Source organism: Castor canadensis, chromosome 9 (genome assembly GCF_047511655.1).
Source record: "Castor canadensis chromosome 9, mCasCan1.hap1v2, whole genome shotgun sequence".
Lineage (NCBI taxonomy): Eukaryota > Metazoa > Chordata > Mammalia > Rodentia > Castoridae > Castor > Castor canadensis.
This window is the reverse complement of record NC_133394.1, coordinates 114054204-114069039: the sequence shown is the minus strand read 5'-3', so window position 1 is coordinate 114069039 and position 14836 is coordinate 114054204. Positions and strand designations below refer to the sequence as shown.

Sequence of the window (14836 nt, the reverse complement as noted above, 5' to 3'; positions counted from 1 at the left end):
AAATATATCATCAAGAATAAATGTTCTTAATTTATAAACAACTTTAAAATTTGGTAAAAAAGAAACCAAATACTATAGAAAAATGGACAAAAGATGTGAGTAGACAATTCACATCAAAATATAATTACACCACAATATGAAAATATTTTCAACCACATAAAAAAGAAATTCATACTAAAACTACATCAAGATATAATTTCTTATCCATAAGTAGCAGAAAATCAAAAGCTCGATAATGCAGTCTGTTGGTGAGGTTGCAGGTAAATAGGCCTTCTCATATATGACTAGCGGGAAGGCAAACTACCTAGGTAGAGGCATTTGGTGATGTTTAATGAAGCTATGTGCATTAAACTCTTCCCTGCATACCATAACAACGACCCACCTAGAAATTCATTTCCAACACATCTGCACAAGGCTATGTATTACATCATTTGCGATCATAAATATTGGAAAATGCCCACATTTCCAAACATGAGATATGGATGAGTTAACTATGATGTCTTCATACAATGAATTACTGGGCAGATGTAACTTAAAAATATAAGAAAGCCCTCTATGAACTGCTATGGAATAATTTCAAGGGCATGGTGTTAATAATTTTTTGGCTATAACTATTGATATTTGAAGTCAGGGCCTTGCACTTACTTGCTAGGCAAGCACTCTATCACTTCAACCACACCCCTAGCCCTTTTTGCCTTGTTTGTTTTTCAAATAGGGTTTTGTGCTTTTGACCAGGCCTGACTCAGATCTCAGTCCTCCTACATACACCTCCCAATTAGCCAGATTACAGGTATGCCCCACCACACCCAATTTTTTTTTCTTTTATTATTCATATGTGTATACAAGGCTTGGGTCATTTCTCCCCCCTGCCCCCACCCGCTCCCTTACCACCCACTCCGCCCCCTCCCTCTCCCCCACCAATACCCAGCAGAAACTATTTTGCCCTTATCTCTAATTTTGTTGTAGAGAGAGTATAAGCAATAATAGGAAGGAACAAGGGTTTTTGCTGGTTGAGATAAGGATAGCTATACAGGGCATTGACTCACATTGATTTCCTGTGCGTGGGTGTTACCTTCTAGGTTAATTCTTTTTGATCTAACCTTTTCTCTAGTTCCTGTTCCCCTTTTCCTATTGGCCTCAGTTGCTTTTAAGGTATCTGCTTTAGTTTCTCTGCATTAAGGGCAACAAATGCTAGCTAGTTTTTTAGGTGTCTTACCTATCCTCACCCCTCCCTTGGGTGCTAAAGCTTTTATCATGTGCTCATAGTCCAATCCCCTTGTTGTGTTTGCCCTTGATCTAATGTCCACATATGAGGGAGAACATACGATTTTTGGTTTTTGGAGCCAGGCTAACCTCACTCAGAATGATGTTCTCCAATTCCATCCATTTACCGGCGAATGATAACATTTCGTTCTTCTTCATGGCTGCATAAAATTCCATTGTGTATAGATACCACATTTTCTTAATCCATTCGTCAGTGCTGGGGCATCTTGGCTGTTTCCATAACTTGGCTATTGTGAATAGTGCCGCAATAAACATGGATGTGCAGGTGCCTCTGGAGTAACAGTCTTTTGGGTATATCCCCAAGAGTGGTATTGCTGGATCAAATGGTAGATCGATGTCCAGCTTTTTAAGTAGCCTCCAAATTTTTTTCCAGAGTGGTTGTACTAGTCTACATTCCCACCAACAGTGTAAGAGGGTTCCTTTTTCCCCGCATCCTCGCCAACACCTGTTGTTGGTGGTGTTGCTGATGATGGCTATTCTAACAGGGGTGAGGTGGAATCTTAGTGTGGTTTTAATTTGCATTTCCTTTATTGCTAGAGATGGTGAGCATTTTTTCATGTGTTTTCTGGCCATTTGAATTTCTTCTTTTGAGAAAGTTCTGTTTAGTTCACCTGCCCATTTCTTTATTGGTTCATTAGTTTTGGGAGAATTTAGGTTTTTAAGTTCCCTGTATATTCTGGTTATCAGTCCTTTGTCTGATGTATAGTTGGCAAATATTTTCTCCCACTCTGTGGGTGTTCTCTTCAGTTTAGAGACCATTTCTTTTGATGAACAGAAGCTTTTTAGTTTTATGAGGTCCCATTTATCTATGCTATCTCTTAGTTGCTGTGCTGCTGGGGTTTCATTGAAAAAGTTCTTTCCTATACCTACTAACTCCAGAGTATTTCCTACTCTTTCTTGTATCAACTTAAGAGTTTGGGGTCTGATATTCAGATCCTTGATCCATTTTGAGTTAATCTTGGTATAGGGTGATATACATGGATCTAGTTTCAGTTTTTTGCAGACTGCTAACCAGTTTTCCCAGCAGTTTTTGCTGAAGAGGCTGCTATTTCTCCATCGTATATTTTTAGCTCCTTTGTCAAAGATAAGTTGCTTATAGTTGTGTGGCTTCATATCTGGGTCCTCTATTCTGTTCCACTGGTCTTCATGTCTGTTTTTGTGCCAGTACCATGCTGTTTTTATTATTATTGCTTTGTAATATAGTTTGAAGTCAGGTATTGTGATACCTCCTGCATTGTTCTTTTGACTGAGTATTGCCTAAGCTATTCGTGGCCTCTTGTGTTTCCATATAAATTTAACAGTAGATTTTTCAATCTCTTTGATGAATGTCATTGGAATTTTGATGGGAATTGCATTAAACATGTAGATTACTTTTGGGAGTATAGACATTTTTACTATGTTGATTCTACCAATCCATGAGCATGGGAGATCTCTCCACTTTCTATAGTCTTCCTCAATCTCTTTCTTCAGAAGTGTATAGTTTTCCTTGTAGAGGTCTTTCACATCTTTTGTTAGGTTTACACCTAGGTATTTGATTTTTTTTGAGGCTATTGTAAATGGAATTGTTTTCATACATTCTTTTTCCGTTTGCTCATTGTTAGTGTATAGAAATGCTAATGATTTTTCTATGTTGATTTTATATCCTGCTACCTTGCTATAGCTATTGATGATGTCTAGAAGCTTCTGAGTAGAGTTTTTTGGGTCTTTAAGGTATAGGATCATGTCGTCTGCAAATAGGAATATTTTGACAGTTTCTTTACCTATTTGTATTCCTTTTATTCCTTCTTCTTGCCTAATTGCTCTGGCTAGGAATTCCAGTACTATGTTGAATAGGAGTGGAGATAGTGGGCATCCTTGTCTGGTTCCTGATTTTAGAGGGAATGGTTTTAATTTTTCTCCGTTAAGTATAATGCTGGCTGTAGGTTTGTCATATATAGCTTTTATAATGTTGAGGAACTTTCCTTCTATTCCTAGTTTTCTTAGAGCTTTTATCATGAAATGATGTTGGATCTTATCAAAGGCTTTTTCTGCATCTATTGAGATGATCAAGTGGTTTTTGTCTTTGCTTCTGTTAATGTGGTTTATTACGTTTATTGATTTTCGTATGTTGAACCACCCCTGCATCCCTGGGATGAAGCCTACCTGGTCGTGGTGAATAATCTTTTTGATGTGTTGCTGAATTCGATTTGCCATTATTTTGTTGAGGATTTTTGCATCAATGTTCATTAAGGAGATTGGCCTATAGTTCTCCTTTTTGGAGGTGTCTTTGCCTGCTTTTGGGATAAGTGTAATAGTGGCTTCATAAAATGTGTTTGGCAGTTTTCCTTCCCTTTCTATTTCATGGAACAGTTTAAGGAGGGTTGGTATCAGTTCTTCTTTAAAGGTCTGATAGAATTCAGCAGAGAATCCATCAGGTCCTGGACTTTTCTTTTTGGGGAGACTCTTGATTGCTGCTTCAATTTCATTTTGTGTTATAGGTCTATTCAGGTGATTAATTTCCTCTTGGTTCAGTTTTGGATGATCATATGTATCTAGAAATCTGTCCATTTCTTTTAGATTTTCAAATTTATTTGAATATAGGTTCTCAAAGTAGTCTCTGATGATTTCCTGGACTTCCATGGTGTTTGTTGTTATCTCCCCTTTTGCATTCCTGATTCTACTAATTTGGGTTTTTTCTCTCCTCATTTTAGTCAGGTTTGCCAGGGGTCTATCGATCTTGTTTATTTTTTCAAAGAACCAACTTTTTGTTTCATTAATTCTTTGTATGGTTTTTTTGGTTTCTATTTCGTTGATTTCAGCTCTTATTTTTATTATTTCTCTCCTTCTATTTGTTTTGGGATTTGCTTGTTCTTGTTTTTCTAGGAGTTTGAGATGTATCATTAGGTCATTGATTTGGGATCTTTCAGTCTTTTTAATATATGCACTCATAGCTATAAACTTTCCTCTCAGAACTGCCTTAGCTGTGTTCCATAGGTTCTGGTAGGTTGTGTTTTCATTTTCATTGACTTCCAGGAACTTTTTAATTTCCTCTTTTATTTCATCGATGATCCATTCTTCATTAAGTAATGAGTTATTTAGTTTCCAGCTGTTTGCATGTTTTTTGTCTTTACTTTTGTTGTTGAGTTCTACTTTTACTGCATTGTGATCAGATAGTATGCACGGTATAATTTCTATTTTCTTATATTTGCTGAGACTTGCTTTGTGCCCTAGGATATGATCTATTTTGGAGAAGGTTCCATGGGCTGCTGAGAAGAATGTATATTGTGTAGAGGTTGGATGAAATGTTCTGTAGACATCTACTAGGTCCATTTGATCTATTGCATATTTTAGATCTTGGATTTCTTTATTGATTTTTTGTTTGGATGACCTATCTATTGATGATAATGGGGTGTTAAAGTCTCCCACAATCACTGTGTTGGCGTTTATATATGCTTTTAGGTCTTTCAGGGTATGTTTGATGAAACTGGGTGCATTGACTTTGGGTGCATACAGATTGATGATTATTATTTCCTTTTGGTCTATTTCCCCTTTTATTAGTATGGAATGTCCTTCTTTATCTCGTTTGATCAATGTAGGTTTGAAGTCTACTTTGTCAGAGATAAGTATCGCTACTCCTGCCTGTTTTCGGGGGCCATTGGCTCGGTAAATCTTCTTACAGGCTTTCATCCTAAGCCTATGCTTATTTCTGTCAGTGAGATGAGTCTCCTGTAAGCAACAAATTGTTGGATATTCCTTTTTAATCCTTTTCATCAAGCGGTGCCTTTTTATGGGTGAATTAAGTCCATTAACATTAAGCATTAGTACTGATAGGTATGTGGTGATTCCTGGCATTTAGTTGTCTTAGTTGTTTGAAGGTTTGATTGTGTGTACCTAAGTTGAGGTTACTCTCTACTGTCTTGCTTTTTCTTTTCCTGTGGTTTGGTGCTGCCTGCCTTTTCATGGTTAAGTTGGGTTTCACTTTCTGTGTGCAGAATCCCTTGCAGAATCTTTTGTAGTGGTGGCTTTGTGGTCACATACTGTTTTAGTTTCTGCTTATCATGGAAGACTGTTATTGCTCCATCTATTTTGAATGATAGTTTTGCTGGGTAGAATATCCTGGGGTTGAAATTATTTTCATTCAGTGCCCAGAAGATCTCACCCCACGTTCTTCTTGCTTTTAATGTTTCTGTTGAGAAGTCTGCTGTGATTTTGATGGGTTTACCTTTGTATGTTACTTGTTTTTTCTCTCTTACAGCCTTCAATATTCTTTCCTTAGTTTCTGAACTTGTTGTTTTAATGATGATATGCCGTGGGGTAGTTCTATTTTGATCTGGTCTGTTTGGTGTTCTGGAGGCCTCTTGCATCTGTATGGGAATATCTTTCTCTAGATTTGGGAAATTTTCGTTATTATTTTGTTGAATAGATTACGCATTCCCTTCACTTGCACTTCTTCTCCTTCTTCGATGCCCATGATTCTCAAGTTTGGTCTTTTGATGGAGTCGGTGAGTTCTTGCATTTTCTTTTCACAGGTCTTGAGTTTTTTAATTAATAGTTCTTCGGTTTTTCCTTTAATTACCATTTCATCTTCAAGTTCTGAGATTCTGTCTTCTGTTTGTTCTATTCTGCTGGATTGGCCTTCTGCTTTGTTTTGCAGTTCTGTTTCATTCTTTTTTCTGAGGTTTTCCATATCCTGGCTGTTTTCCTCTTTAATGTTGTCTATTTTTGTCCTGAGTTCATTTATCCGTTTATTCATTGTGTTCTCTCTTTCACTTTGGTGTTCATACAGTGCTTCTATGGTTTCCTTTATTTCTTCTTTTGCTTTTTCAAATTCTCTATTTTTGTTGTCTTGGAATTTCTTGAGTGTCTCCTGTACATTTTGGTTGACCCTATCCAGTATCATCTCTATGAAATTCTCATTGAGTACTTGTAGTATGTCTTCTTTTAAATTATTCTTGTGGAGGTAGCAGGATATAAAATCAACATAGAAAAATCATTAGCATTTCTATACACTAACAATGAGCAAACTGAAAAAGAATGTATGAAAACAATTCCATTTACAATAGCCTCAAAAAAAATCAAATACCTAGGTGTAAACCTAACAAAAGATGTGAAAGACCTCTACAAGGAAAGCTATACACTTCTGAAGAAAGAGATTGAGGAAGACTATAGAAAGTGGAGAGATCTCCCATGCTCATGGATTGGTAGAATCAACATAGTAAAAATGTCGATACTCCCAAAAGTAATCTACATGTTTAATGCAATTCCCATCAAAATTCCAATGACATTCATTAAAGAGATTGAAAAATCTACCATGAAATTTATATGGAAACACAAGAGGCCACAAATAGCCAAGGCAATACTCAGTCAAGAGAACAATGCAGGAGGTATCACAATACCTGACTTCAAACTATATTACAAAGTAATAACAATAAAAACAGCATGGTACTGGCACAGAAACAGACATGAAGACCAGTGGAACAGAATAGGGCACCCAGATATGAAGCCACACAAGTATAACCAACTTGTCTTTGACAAAGGAGCTAAAAATATATGATGGAGAAATAGCAGCCTCTTCAACAAAAACTGCTGGGAAAACTGGTTAGCAGTCTGCAAAAAACTGAAACTAGATCCATGTATATCACCCTATACCAAGATTAACTCAAAATGGATCAAGGATCTTAATATCAGACCACAAACTCTAAAGTTGATAAAAGAAGGAGTAGGAAATACTCTGGAGTTAGTAGGTATAGGAAAGAACTTTTTCAATGAAACCCCAGCAGCACAGCAACTAAGAGATAGCATAGATAAATGGGACCTCATAAAACTAAAAAGCTTCTGTTCATCAAAAGAAATGGTCTCTAAACTGAAGAGAACACCCACAGAGTGGGAGAAAATATTTGCCAACTATACATCAGACAAAGGACTGATAACCAGAATATACAGGGAACTTAAAAAACTATATTCTCCCAAAACTAATGAACCAATAAAGAAATGGGCAAGTGAACTAAACAGAACTTTCTCAAAAGAAGAAATTCAAATGGCCAGAAAACACATGAAAAAATGCTCACCATCTCTAGCAATAAAGGAAATGCAAATTAAAACCACACTAAGATTCCACCTCACCCCTGTTAGAATAGCCATCATCAGCAACACCACCAACAACAGGTGTTGGCGAGGATGCGGAGAAAAAGGAACCCTCTTACACTGTTGGTGGGGATGTAGACTAGTACAACCACTCTGGAAAAAAATTTGGAGGCTACTTAAAAAGCTAGACATCGATCTACCATTTGATCCAGCAATACCACTCTTGGGGATATACCCAAAAGACTGTTACTCCAGAGGCACCTGCACATCCATGTTTATTGCGGCACTATTCACAATAGCCAAGTTATGGAAACAGCCAAGATGCCCCAGCACTGACGAATGGATTAAGAAAATGTGATATCTATACACAATGGAATTTTATGCAGCCATGAAGAAGAACGAAATGTTATCATTTGCTGGTAAATGGATGGAATTGGAGAACATCATTCTGAGTGAGGTTAGCCTGGCTCAAAAAACCAAAAATCGTATGTTCTCCCTCGTATGTGGACATTAGATCAAGGGCAAACACAACAAGGGGATTGGACTATGAGCACATGATAAAAGCGAGAGCACACAAGGAAGGGGTGAGGATAGGTAAGACACCTAAAAAACTAGCTAGCATTTGTTGCCCTTAACGCAGAGAAACTAAAGCAGATACCTTAAAGCAACTGAGGCCAATAGGAAAAGGGGAACAGGTACTAGAGAAAAGGTTAGATCAAAAAGAATTAACATAGAAGGTAACACCCACGCACAGGAAATCAATGTGAGTCAATGCCCTGTATAGCTATCCTTATCTCAACCAGCAAAAACCCTTGTTCCTTCCTATTATTGCTTATACTGTCTCTACAACAAAATTAGAAATAAGGGCAAAATAGTTTTTGCTGGGTATTGAGGTGGGGGAGAGGGAGGGGGCGGAGTGGGTGGTAAGGGAGCGGGTGGGGGCAGGGGGGAGAAATGAACCAAGCCTTGTATGCACATATGAATAATAAAAGAAAAATGAAAAAAGAAAAAAATAATAATAAAATAAAATAAAATAAATAAATAAATAAATAATTCTTGTGGGCTTCATTGGGTCCTTTGGCATAGTTTATCTTCATTTTGTTGGAGTCTGGATCTGAGTTTCTGTTTTCTTCATTCCCCTCTGGTTCCTGTACTAATATTTTGCTGTGGGGAAACCCAGTTTGTTTTTTGAGATAGTCTCACTAACTTTTGCCCAGGGTAGCCTCAGAGTTCAATCCTCCTATCTCTGCTTCCCAAGTAGCTGGAATTACAGGCATGTGCCACCACAACTGGCCCTTTAAGAAACCATGAATTTCCCATCCTATTTTCACAAAAAGAAGCACAGAAAATCTATTGGAAACCAACTGGTTACCTGCAAAAGGATTTCGTGGGAGGAACACAGGTTGGAAAGGACATATGAGTGAATGACATTTCTGAATGTACCTTTTAATATATTTAAATATGGAAGGACGCTAATGTTTCACAGAGGGAAAAATATAATTAATAGCACAAGCAAAAACCCTAAAGTTGAACACAAACAAAAATAAATAATCCTGACTGAATAATATTACCACATTAGAGGGTAGGGATGAGCAGGGAAGAATTAATCCATGTAACATTAGAATGCAATACTTTGATAAATGCCCTCAGTCTAGGCGAGAGAGTAGGGGACCTGCAGTAAATTTTGAACTTTTTTTAGTAGTAGTAACCAATTTAAGGGAGCTCCCACTTGCCAAATCTAAGATAACTGAATGCAAAAAAAAAAAAAAAGAACTAATTAAAACTAGTTGAATTAAACAAAGAGGGAGAGAGTGAAAAAAAAAAGGAGGGGAGGGAGTGAGAAGGAGGGGGGAGAAAAAGAGAAAGGAAGAGAGAGAGTATGCACATTAGGGGTGTTCCTTCTAATAGTATGTCAACCAATGAGCAGAGGGACTGGTAGAATTGGCAGTCACTCTTTTACCACCATCTGTGTAAGATGGTCGGGGGAAAGAATGAAGGGGGGAAAGTTTGATGAGGAGCAGGATATTTGTATAATGTAAAAGTCAATGACCACAAACTACCCATTGGTTATAAGGTAGAACACAGTAAATATATTACAAAAAGAAACTAGATAACATCCTGACCAGGTGACCAAAACTAGTATCACAGATGAAGAGGGCTAAATATCAAAAGACTCTGGATATGACACCGAGGAAGGCTGCAGTCTCACTTATGTTCTGTCTGGGTGATGAGAGTGAATGTAAACCATTCAGTAAGTGGAGGAAGGTGGGAGCCAGGTTCTTCACTGTTGGTGCAGAATGTGCAGATGCACAAGTAGATGAGGCTATGCTCTACCCATCCATACAGAATAATTCAGGTGGCAATGGGTTAGAGTTGGATACATCCGTACAACCAATGTGTAGTTTAATCTGAGGACAAATAGCATCATAAAGAAATATTTTAGAATTGTGCATTTGCCCAGATCTATACACATACATACACATATTTTCTTGCTCTGTCAGCTAAGAGAATAACAAAGGGCAATAGTCTCCCAGTAGCAAAGAGAACATCTACCCTCAGACCTTGATTCCCAATATCCCTCAGTGAGAGAACCAGGACTCCTAGAAGAAATGGCTGAGTCTAGAACATGTTGGAAATATACACAATGAGTCTTAATCATTTCATAGCTTCAGAAAGTAAGGATAAATGAGAAGAAGAAAAGAAGGAATAAGGAGAAGATGAAAAAGAAAGAAATCCTTAAGAGCAGAGGACATATAAGCCAACTGAAAGAGCTCCATTGGCCAAAGCTAGAACATTCTAAGAAATAAAAGAAAAAAGAAGTATTGATTATAACCCAAAGTGTAGAATAAATAACTATTGAACCTTACTGAATTAAATAAATAGATGAGAGAAAATCTCTTGTGTAGAAAAATTCCAAATGATCTGCATAGATATTTTGCTCCCAAGGAGGTAAAGCATAACTGCCATTCATCAAGTACAGGGTGCATGTAGCAACAACTTCCTTCCAAAGAGCACAGTATGGAAAGAAGGGAGGGAGAGTAGCTGTACTGTGGAGAAATCTGAAAAGCACTACTTTAGCTAGGTGATAAAGATAAATATCACATAGACAGTGCAGACCTGTGGTACAATGTAAGTGGCATATTTCCTTGGTGGTCTTTCTCTCTCAAATTCATAACAATAATCTAATCACGAGAAAAAATCAGACAAATACCAATTGAGAAACATCCTACAAAATACTTGAGTAGTTCTCATTAAGACTGTCAAAGTTATCAAAAATAAGAAAACTCTGAGAAAGTTCCAGAGACAAAAGTAGCCTAAATATACATAATGACTAAATGTAATATGGTCCTGGAACAGAAAAAAAAGGTATTAGGACAATATTAAAGAAATCTGGTGGCCGGGTGGCAGGGGGAACACAGATTTTAACTAATAACAATGTATCAACATCTATTCCTTACTTATAAAAATGGTGCCATACAAATATATATGATGTTAATAACAGGGAAAAGCAGGGCCAGGGAGTATTTGCAATACTTTTGGAAATCTAAAACCATTCTAAAAAATAAATCTTATTTAAAACAAAAACAAAATCCATGCCAATTGAACAGTTTGTGCTAATCATTACTGCAGAGTATCATCACCTAACAGAGACCACCTGACATTTCTACACAGTGCAGCATTTTATGCTCATTTGGTCAGCCAGTTAGAAATTTGGTGGTAAAAGATGAAATAGGGTGGAATACTAGCAATAAGACAATATATTACAGAAAATTTGAGTACATGTAATTTTAGTTCTTTTAATTTCACAACATTGTTTGGAATTATTCTTTTTTTATTGCATAGTTTTTTGGTTTTTTTTATTCAGATGTGCATACCATGTTTGGGTCATTTCTCTTCCCTTCCCTCATCCCCTCCCTTACCCCAAAGTCCTCTCTCTCTGCCCCCTACCCCCTTGATACCCGGCAGAAACTATTATGCCCTTATCTCTAATTTAGTTGAAGAGAGAATATAAGCAGTAATAGGAAGGACCAAGGGTTTTTGCTTGTTGAGATAAGGATAGCTATACAGGGAGTTGACACACATTAATTTCCTGTGTGTGTGTGTTACCTTCTAAGTTAATTCTTTTTTATCTACCTTTTCTCTAGTTCCTGGTCCCCTTCTCCTATTGGCCTCAGTTGCTTTAAAGTATCTTCTTTAGTTTCTCTGTGTTCAGGGCAACAATTGCTTTCTAGTTTTTTAGGTGTCTTACCTATCCCCATACCTCCCTTATGTGCTCTTGCTTTATCATGTGTTCAAAGTCTAATCCCCTTGTTGTGTTTGCCCTTGATCTAATGTCCGCATATGAGGGAGAACATACGATTTTTGGTCTTTTGGGCCAGGATAACCTCACTCAGAATGATGTTCTCCAATTCCATCCATTTACCAGCAAATGATAACATTTCGTTCTTCTTCATGGCTGCATAAAATTCCATTGTTTACAAATACCACATTTTCTTAATCCATTCATCTGCAGTGGGGCATCTTGGCTGTTTCCATAACTTGGCTATTGTGAATAGTGCCACAATAAATACTGTTTTAGTTTCTGCTTATCATGGAAGACTTTTATTGCTCCATCTATTTTGAATGATAGTTTTGCTGGGTAGAGTATTCTGGGGTTGAAGTTATTTTCATTCAGTGCCCAGAAGATCTCACCCCAAGCTCTTCTTGCTTTTAATGTCTCTGTTGAGAAGTCTGCTGTGATTTTGATGGGTTTACCTTTGTATGTTATTTGTTTTTTCTCTCTTACAGCCTTCAGTATTCTTTCTTGGGTCTCTGTACTTGTTGCTTTGATGATAATATGCTGTGGGGTAGATCTATTTTGGTCTGGTCTGTTTGGTGTTCTGGAGGCCTCTTGCATCTGTATGGAAATAGATTTCTCTATATTTGGGAAACTTTCTGTTATTATTTTGTTGAATATATTATGCATTCCCTTTGCTTACACTTTTTCTCCTTCTTCAATGCCCGTGATTCTCAGGTTTGGTCTTTTGATGGAGTCAGTGAGTTCCTGCATTTTCTTTTCACAGGTATTGAGTTGTTTTAACTAATAGTTCTTTGGTTTTTCCTTTAATTACCATTTCATCTTCAAGTTCTGAGCTTCTGTCTTCTGTTTCTTCTATTCTGCTGGATTGGCCTTCCAGTTTGTTTTGCAATTCTGTTTCATTCTTTTTTCTTAGGTTTTCCATATCCTGAGTCACTTCCTCTTTAATGTTGTCTATTTTCGTCCTGAGTTCATTTATCTCTTTATTAATCATGTTCTTTGTTTCACTTTGGTGCTTCTATGGTTTCTTTTATTTCTTCTTGTGCTTTCTCAAATTCTCTATTTTTGTTGTCTTGGAACTTCTTGAGTGTCTCCTGTACATTTTGGTTGACCATATCCAGTATCATCTCTGTAAAATTCTCATTGATTTCCTCTAGTATTTCTTCTTTTAGATTATTCTTGGTGGGCTTCATTGGGTTCTTTGACATAGTTTATCTTCACTTTGTGGGAGTCTGGATCTGAATATCTGTTTTCTTCATTTCCCTCTGGTTCCTGTGCTAATTTTTTGCTGTCAGGAAACTGGTTTCCCTGTTTTTTCTGTCTTCCTGTCATTGCCCTTGGTGTTGCTATTGTCCCTGTACTGTGTGCAATTAAGTATTTTCTAGCTTGTAATAATGACAATGGTGATATTTAGAATGGAAGGGTGAGAGGAGAGGGAAAGCAAAAAAGTTAAAGAAAAAGGGAAAAACAGATAAACAAGTAGAAAAGCAAAACAAAGAAACAAACAAAAAGAGTTTCAAAGATATAAACAGGGACAGATAGTGTACTAATCAATGGTAAGCTGAAAAGGCATTAGAAAAACAGAGAGAGGCTTGAAAAAAATAAAAATAAAAATAAATGAAAAAAAAAATAAAAAGATCTCCAAGTTCAAATGCAATAAAGTTTTAGTCTTAATAATTTTGGTGTTCATCCCTCAGCCTCCAATCCTGGAGATGGTGTCTCAGAAGTAGTTCTGTCATTGTCTCATCAAAGGGGAAAAAAAAAGAAACCAAACAAAATAAAACAACACAAAACAAAACAAAACAAAAAAACACCACAATGTGTCCCAAGTTCAAATGCAATACAGTTTCAGTAAGTTTTTCAGCATGCAGGTGTGGTTCGGTTGTTGTCTCATCAAAGGAAGAAAGAAAAAAGAGTCTGGAGACAGTTCTGTGAATGGCTATCTGAGGCTGTGGCTCATCTGTTCACTGCTGTCAGCCTGCTGTCGCTGGAGGATTTATTTATGCAGATCTCAGGAGTGAGCTTAACACTCACCTAGCCCCTCAGGCTTTGTTTACTCAGAGTTCTCCTGGGTGCGACAGCCACTGCTACAAGCTTTCTCCTTTCTAAGCACACTGGGGGAGGTGACACTGCACCCACTTTCTCAGGCCTGTGTGTTTATTTACAGTTCATATGGGAAGTGGGTCTTCCCCCATCTCCTGTGGAGTTTTCCTCCCACCACCACTTTTACAAGCTTTCCCGCTCCTGATTGCTGGGCGTGTGCCGCCATTCCTGCCTTCTCTGGCTGGCTTATTGTGAGGGATTCCACCCCCCATTTGGTGCTCAGGGCACCCCACCCTCTTTGCTACGTGTCTTTTTTGTTGTTATTGCTCATTATTTAGTTTCTTTTTCTTTTTTCCCTGGGTGGGGGTCAGTCTGTCCAGGGGGCTATGCTGATCTGGCCCAGGGTAGTCTGTGGGAGTTCCATGTACTGCTTAGCTCACCTTGTGGTCAGTGTCTTCCCAAACCATCTGGGCACTGCCATCTGGTGGCGGCATGGGAGCCCTCCTGGTTTCTCCGTTTAACATGAAGTGGAGATGCTATGTGTGGTCTGGGTGTGTGGAGGAGTCAAAGTTTTGTGTCTTCTTGGTGGTTTTTCCTGTAAGGTGTATCTCCAGCATCTCTCCAAGATTTTACTTTAGGAGGCACGCTTTCTGCTTCCTCCCTTTATCAGCCATCTTGAAATCTGGAATTATTCTGAATTATACTTATCGCTGAGATTTTTCACCTTTGAAGGAAAATTTTGTGATACTTAGAAAGATAAAAATTAGGACAAACTGTAGACGAAATATGACTTGTAGGAAAGCTATTGCACTCTTAGAGCCCAAGACAGTCTTTGACATATAATTGAGAATTGAGAAGAAAATTAATTGTATAAGGTGAATTTTTGCATTTCTTCTATACAAACTTTACTATTTAAATGTTTTTGTATTTGGATATATTAGTTTGGGTTTCCATGTTACCTGACACATTATTATTGATTGGATCTTAAGATCACTTGTGTTTCACAGCTTATAACAATTTTATTAATATAAGATTAAGACAAAACACCATTCATCCTTCCATAATCGAGTATTAGGAAGCAAATGTGTGGTAAGTACCATGATAAGTTCATTTGGATAAAATGAAAGAAGTATAAAGAATAAGTTCCTC

The 14836-nt window shown here is 37.4% G+C and overlaps 1 protein-coding gene across 5 annotated transcripts in view; it reads right to left on the bottom strand.

Annotated features, from left to right (window-relative positions):
* Positions 1-14836, bottom strand: part of Scfd2 (sec1 family domain containing 2) — a 413685-nt gene that overhangs the window by 201821 nt on the left and 197028 nt on the right. The window lies entirely within an intron of this gene.